The following is an 8137-nucleotide window of genomic DNA, read 5'->3' on the forward strand; positions in this document are numbered from 1 at the left end:
ACCTCAGGCAGGCCTCCCACCCATCACCAAGAACTATCGCCCGTGTGCCAGGCACATGCACCCTCCAAATGCGTCTTCTAGAATGTGGGCTTTCTGAGAACAGAGACTTTTCCTGTTTCAGCCTCAGCTTAGCCCGTAGTTTGCAGGTAATATATTTCGGTAACATTTAGAAAAATTTACTGCACAGCTTGTTCTACACACAAAAGCTAAATGTTAATGCAGTGTTTTACTAACTGTGCTAAAATCAGCTAGCCAGCTGGTGAATTACCCAGAGGCCCTTTACTGTTGAGACTCACATGGGGTTTTGTAGCTAGCCTGAAAGTCATTTATGTAAAATCGTGGTGGTAAGTTCAGGCGGGTGCTGTTCAGCTTTATGGCCGGACGGGGCAGATTAGACGTTTACACAGACTTTTTTTTCCCTGAAGCCCGGCCATGCCGCCTTTGTCCAAAACTGCCCGGTGGATGTGCTTGCCCTGGGGAGGGTGCAGGGCACGGCAGAGCCACAACAGGGTGCCAGCTGGGAAGCGTTCCTGATCAGCCGGGTCATGGGGGCAGAAGGAGCCACAGATGTGAAGGGAGAGTGAGAGGTCCAGCTCTGCCACTCAGTCTGGCTGGCTTCCGTTTAGAAGGCAGAAGAATGGCGCCAGGTTCCAGCTGGTGTGGCCGTCAGTGTCAGAGAACCAGACTCTGTCCCCAGGGAATCACACTGCACTGGGTCTCTGGGTTGGGGTTTTGGCCTCTGGGTAATTTCCTGCCATGGTCTGCACTGTGCTTCTTTTCAAGGAGCCATTTTATTCGCTCAGAACTCTAGTTTGATAAGACAGGTGGTGAGTGTGTTTTATTTTGTAGCCCACGTGGGTGCTTTGGATGCACGTGAACACACATTCACTCACGTATTCATTCATTCGATGTTCCTTGAGTGCCCACTATTGTAGACCTTGGAACCGGAGCTTGTCATGGGAAGAGTTCTGGCTAATTTTTCTAGCAACACCCTGATCCGGATTGGAGGGATGTGGAGGCTGTGCTTCTAGAAACTTCATTAGTGTTCTAGAGACTTCACTAGTGATAGCTGATTCAGGGGCAGACAGGTCAGTCCTGTTGCCGGGTGGTGCTCCTTTTCAAGCCTGCAAGCTCCCCATTGTTTCCTTGAGTACCTGGAGAGTCTTTATCTCTGGGAAGGTGAAATCTTATAGCTGCTATCAAGGTGGTTCTTGTTCCTTTTTGTTCTTTGTCACGTGTTAAGATCCGGAGTTTGATCTGTTCGTTGAAACACTACGCTTACAATGACAAAGCTGATTTATAATCCAAATTATTCTAACATGCTCACTGACCTCATTTCAGGAGTTTGCGTCTTCTAGCTCCTACTCCGTGCTGGCTTCCAGAGCTCTCTACCAATGGGAATGAGTACAAGTGGATTGTAAACAGGAAGGAGATGGCACTAGGCATCCCATGACTCTGAGTGGGTGTAAACTTCAGAAGGGGAAAGGAAGACACTCTGTATAGAACATGCCTCTTTGCATTTGGAACCTACCTAATTTCATACTCACTTGTCTTAATAGTAGGCTAGTGATTTGATTCGGCCTCTACCTGCCTAGAGGGGAACAATTTAAACAACGCATTTCTTTCTAATATTCATGTCATCATAATAAAACTCTTTTCCTGGCAGCTCAGCAGTGGAAAACTGCTAGAGTTTGCCCATTATTTGTTCCCCTCTCTCATACTTCCCCCTCTTTGATTTGGAAAGTTGGTCTTATTCAAGCACCAAAGCTGGAAGTAAAATTAGCCTTTGTGGGCGGTGGTTAGGGAAGGCTGAGGTGGGGTAAGAGAGGCGGAAAGAGGGGTTTAGGGTACAAGTGGAAATGCCTACTCTATCTCTGGGGGAGGGGCCAGTCAGAATGAGGGGCTAGATTTGAATTGGTGTTATTGGAGTGGTGTTATAATAATATTGGGATACTATTATTATTATTACTATTATCCAAACTCATGGAATTATGAGGAGAAGTCCACAGACATATCTCAAACAACCCATGCCTGACGAAGAGCTGAGAGAAGCTACTATAATATCTGTCAGACAACTGTGTGTGTATGTGTGTGTACGTGTGTGTGTGTGTGTGTGTGTAAGATGAGGTCAGAAAGAAGTGAGAGCTTTTATTCTAATATTGATAAAGTAGTTAGATGATCTGTAATGATAAATATTAGAATGGTACATGGCTGAGAACCAGAGTAAATTAAAGAAAATACTTTGATATAGGTTAGCTGTCTTTTTTTTTTTTCCTTTTCTTGGTCATTTGCAATGCCATCTTTTACTGTTTGTCTACAGTCTTCCTGGGTCATATGAACAAGCCCACCTCCCAGCATTTCTCAGGAGAATCACTAGCCATCTTGAAATAAATAGATTAATCCCTGCTGCAGCTCATCATGGAGCAATTTCTTGGAGTTGTCCGAGGTAGGAACCTCCCAATTGCAAATCAATGCTTGTAGATCACAGAACCCAATTAAGGACTCTGAGTTGAAATCTGTCTTTTTTGTGCATCTCTCTTCTCATCGAAAGGCCCTTAGGTATCTTGTTGCACCTCGGTTTTGCCTTCTCTAGAGACTGACTGCTTCTCTCATGGAGAAGGAGCTCTGATGGGCAACTCAATATGTATTTCCCCCTTACTACTCAGTAGAAATTTTATCACGCCATCCAAAACAGATCTTCCAAATCTGATGGAAATTCATCCCATCACTTCCATGTGATGTGGTGACAGTCAGAAATGTGACTCTAATTATTTGGATGGGAAACGTTGGATTTTTACTCTGTGCTTTGTGTTTAGGGCTTTCCAACAGCTGCTTACAGCTGAAACTATAGGAGTGATGGGTACCTCGGGAGCCAGCTCAGTGTTTCTCAGCATTCAGAGCAAGATCTTTTCCTTTTTTAAAGATTTTATTTAGTTATTTGAGGGAGAGCGAGCGAGCAAGTGAGAGAGAGAGCACAAGCAAGGGGAGGGGCTGGCAGAGGGAGAAGCAGCTCCCCTCTGAGCAGGGAGCCCGATGTGGGACTCAATCCCAGGACCCCAGGATCATGACCTGAGCCGAAGGCAGACACTCAACTGGCTGAGCCACCCATACGCTTCCCAACACTAAGATCTTTTCAGTAGAACCCTAAGAATCAGTTGTCAGGATATTTCCAGAAGTCAAGAGCTACTTGACATTTCTACTGAAGTTTGGGCTGTCTTCAGTTGGTGTGTCCTGCAGCCATGAATCCATCCTTTACATCCTGGCTGTAGGATGCAGAAGTGAAGAGGGTCAGATATTGTTTCATTCTGAAGCATCTTTGAGTGAAAAGGTGGTTATGGTGTATGGACAACTAGATTTCAGATTGGGATGGTCATGAAGTGTGGAAGGGGACAATCACATCTGGTTCTCTTTCCTTTAGAAAGCGTGGTTGGAAAATCCATTGAGATAGTAAAGCGTGCTTTGTCCTCTCTATATTTTTGCCTCTTGGATTCCAAGAAGACTTGCTAGCCAGATCATTTCCCCTGTCTTGGAGAGATTTATGTCACAGGGCTAAGTACCCCACTGTGCTCTGCCTCCCTTCCTGGCTTTTGTTTTCTGCCTCCCTTCCTGGCTTTTGTTTTCAAAAGCCAAGCATGGGGAGTTAGGGATTGGGGAGAGAGTTGCGTTTTCTTCCACTGCTGATTATGAAAAATTTCAAACATATGGCCAAATTGAAAGAATTTTACAGTGAATACCCATTACCCACTATTTCGATTTTACCATAAACATTCTACAATGCTTGCTTTATCACATTTATTCATCCTTCTATCTACTCAGAGAGCTATGTGGTTTCGAAGCAGATGCTACAAGAGCAGAAAGAAAAGAGGGAGACCTCTCTAAGACTGGAAAGAAAGGGGTGATAATTGTGGGTAGTGGAGGCCTGGGCTTTTACAGGGCCTGAGGGGTGGAAAAACCCAAGAGGGGCATGGGTAGCGAGTTGGTGAGCAAAGGAAGGAGGTCCCCAGGCATTTAGGTGCTCAAGTGGGAGCACAGACATGGCAGATCTGCAGTCCAGGAACTTTGGCGGCATCGATGTTGGCAGTCATGAGATTGTATTGAAGACCAGCGGGCCTTTCCTGACCTTGGACTTCTGCATCAAGTCCCTGGACACATTTCAACAACTTTCAGGAGTCAAATGGGAGAACTCCCTCATGACTGAGAGAGGTTATCTTTGGTGCTGTGGGAACAGGAGCTCAGTGTTAAATGTGATTTTATTTCTGAAGAATATGTACTTTCATTTGCACACCTGGATTTGTGGAGTCCAATTTTCTCTGTTGTAAATCTACTTGTATGTGGGAACTTTATCGAACACCAGGTTTTGAATGGTTATATGGTACAGGAGAGAAAAAGATCCATCGTTCTGGTGAGCTGTGCTTGGAACATCTCAAGAAGAGAGAAGGAAGGGTCTTTGAGAGTGTTGTATGTTTCTGCTTGCTTAACTCAGAGCTACAGTCACTTAAATTCTGTCTCCTGTTTAATGTTCCCTGTTAACCAAGGCAATTATTTTTTTCATTATCTACCTGCAACCTCCCACTTTAAGGGGGAGGGGAGGTGGAATTCAAAGCGTAGCAGTGGGAGGGGTGCATCAAAGCAAGGAATGATAACGAGCAGCGATTAGTATCCAGAATTCCCCTGGATAAAAGATGTCAAATTAAATGTTTCTTCACAAAGAGTGGGAAATTATATCAATTTTCGTTCTTTGGTCCTCCTCTCCTGTTTAGGAAGCAATTTTATTCAGAGGGACCATCCTTTTAGAATAAAGCATTTTAGGTTCCATATTATCCTAAGCCCCAAATACATGTTTGACTGCAAGATCAGATAGAGAGGGAGGCTGTATGGATTAATGAATCTTTTCACAACCAGGGATGTTATTTGAATCATATTGTTACAAAGTCAGAGGAGATAAAGTCTTTGGTGGCTCAGCTAAGCATCTCTGGTCTATGTTCTATAATAGATCACACTTTGGGGGGCCTGATGCTTTAGCTCAAGGTCCTGGATTTCAATCTGTGCTTGCTTCCTGTTTCCTTTCCCAGACCCTGTTTTTCCATAAGGGGTCATGTGGAGCTTCTTTGTTGTGTTTGAGCGAATTTTTGAGCTGTACATTAGAAGATAAGGAAGGATCAGATAAGAAGCTGCAGAGACTTCAAGATGAAACTTAACCACACCAATGACAGAAGCAGGGAGGTTGGAACAGGCTGACTGCTAGCCCAGATGGGATCCTGTGCCCGTTGCGGGTACAGGGGCAGGCCCTCCAGCCATGGGACTCCCCCTGCCCTCTGGTCCTTGGGTTTTAGGATACAGCCATAAGCAAGAACTGTACACTGCCTGATGAATACAAAAACAGGTTAGAGAGAGATTAGCCAAGCTTTGGTATAATGAAATAGATAAGATCATTAGAGAACTTAGTCTAGAAAGTGCCCCCTTTAAATTGTCCCTTAGTCTGGCCTATGCCTTTTTTTCCCCATGAGCTGACGAAGTGCCAGTATAGTGCCTGGCACATCACAATCCCTCCATAAATATTTGAGTGAATGAATGAATGAGTGCATGAATCAGTACTCAAACAAAGCCAAGACATCTAAGACCTCTTTGGATACCCAAGACTCCCCTCTGGTTAGAGGCCTTATCTTTCCATCCCTTTTTTCTGTTTGGTTAGACTTTAAAGAATATCTAGAGAATTACGCTATGTTCAGTTGCTTTTTCTTTGGACTTGTTAGGCAAAAGTCAGGCTAAGCTACCACATATGTGTTGGTCTTTACTTGGCTAGCCAACTGGAACCTGGCAAGGAGCCCCTTACAGAGCCCCTTACAGAAGTTTTACTGACTTCCCTGGAACCCTGAGTAGAGGGCAGAAGGACTTTAAATAGCCAAAGATCCCTTGTCATGTGAGTGTTGGTTTAGTGCTACATAAGTGGTCAAGGAGTAGAGTGGCCAATTCACTGAGGCTCAGCATAGGGAATGGCAGACAAGTGGAGAGTTGGAGTAGAGTGGAATAGAATATCACAGTATTTTAAAACATGTTTAACTGACATAAATGGTTATGGATTAAAAAATGTGTTAGTTGTGTTGGGTATAGATTCCAAGATGGGGCTAAGAAAGTGTTTGTTTCATTGAACATGTGATCTATCATGGTTACTGAGCTGCTACCATGATAGATACCCATCATTGTGCAGTGTGCTCCTGCATACAGAGAAGAGTATGAGGTATAGTTGCCTTCAAGGAGACAACAGTGGGATTCATCTTCCCAACCAGAACTTTGAAGAGTCATTCAGTTATCTGCAGTAGAGGAAGATAACATGGAGGAAGATGGCCGTGAGCTGTTCTGAAGTACCACTCAGGTCAGTAACTTCTGTAGATAGTTAATGGGCATCTTTCAACCCTTTCTCTGTGCTTGAAAACAAGCAAATGCCTTGTATACCATAACAAATGCCCTTGGCACTTACAAATTCTGTACATGCTGGCTGGACTTCTATCAGCGAGTATGGACCTGCATTTAAGGATTTTTCTCCAACTATGGGAGTGTCTTCTGTCTGCATGTTAGACAAGCTGGCAGCATTGGAGACTCAACATGACCCAGGAGCAGCACCTCAACTGATAACTGATGAGCGTTGATATTTAACCCCCCCACTTCCTCACCTCCCAGTTGGAATAACTCTCAAGTGTGTTCTTCTGGGTCCCCTGTGGTCCCCAGAGTAATTAAGCTCCAGTTGCTCATGCTGTTAGTCTGCTTGATAACACATTTTCTATTGGCTTTCTTCCCTTCCCTGTCTCACATCTTTGCTCTTCTGTTGATGTCTCCTGGGATCATCTCCTGAAAAAACCTATTTGTACTTGTATCCTTATCTCAGGGTTTGCACACCAGAATACATATTATATATTCTATATAACATATATATCAAATAGGTGTTGGAGATCTTGCGTTCATGCAGTTCATGCAGATTCATGCAGTTCATGCAGATTTATCTCATTATTTTTAGCATTTCACAGTATGGAGTATGAATACATCTTATTTTATTGAAAATTTCTCTATTGATGGAAATTTATTTCTATTTTCCTGGCTCTTCCTTCCCTCCCTCACTAACAACAAGCTCCTGTTAAGATTCAGTTTGCATCATGTCTATTACAATGCTGGTACTGCCCGCTCCCCCAAATGCTTAAGAAATCTTTCTGAAATGTTATGGCAATAAACTTTAGCACAGCATGTGCTTGAGGATAGGGAATGGTTATGTGGATAATAGGATCATTTTCAGGACATGATTGTGGTGTCTGCATAACTCATGCTTCTTACGCTTCTTAACTTAAGCTTCCATGGGAAGAATCCTTCATTCATTAGGGGTCTGTGGGTCTCAAATTCAGGTTCTGATGGGAAGTGAAATGTTGACCATAATTACTTTGGGAATCTAAGGAAGACAAAGTGGGCAGGGTAGAGATTAGGAAACCTACAACCAGGCTGAGCATCTCATGTTTTGGCAGAGGTATTGGGTGTATGAGGTTATGTGGGCCTTCCTTTCCTATCACCATCTTTGAAAGAGGTTCTGTCTTTGAAAATTTTTGAATTTAACGGCACGGGATTTAGATCCAGGTTTTAGTTCCTGCTCCATTACCTAATTGAAAGGGCCTTTACATGGTCATGTGGAGCTACCTTCCCATTTTACATATGTAGAAACTGAGGCCCAAAGTTTTAGTGTGCTGCCTGAGGTCATACAGTGAGATGACAGGTTATATGGAGTTGGGGACATTTATAATGAGGAATGTTCTTGGATTGTCTTGAAAAGCATGTGGGCTATCTATGGGAAGATGATTCCAGATGTAAGCTCTGATAAACATTGGAATGATGTTGCCTTCCCTGGAGATGTAAAAAGGAAGACCTCACAGTGAAATGTGCTGGGAAGTTTAGACATCATAGCCTCTCCTAGAAACAGGAAGTTAGACCAGAACAATTAATAGACAGATTTTTCTTGAACATCTGTTGAAGTTGGAAGGTGCAGAGGAGGTGATACATGGTCTCTACCCTCCTGAAGCTTATGGTCTACTTGGTAACACAAAATGTTGTCATCAGAGTGACAGCTCAGAGGCTGCAAGTAGGGCTGACTTGTCCATTA

Source organism: Mustela erminea, chromosome X, assembly GCF_009829155.1.
Source record: "Mustela erminea isolate mMusErm1 chromosome X, mMusErm1.Pri, whole genome shotgun sequence".
Taxonomy (NCBI): domain Eukaryota; kingdom Metazoa; phylum Chordata; class Mammalia; order Carnivora; family Mustelidae; genus Mustela; species Mustela erminea.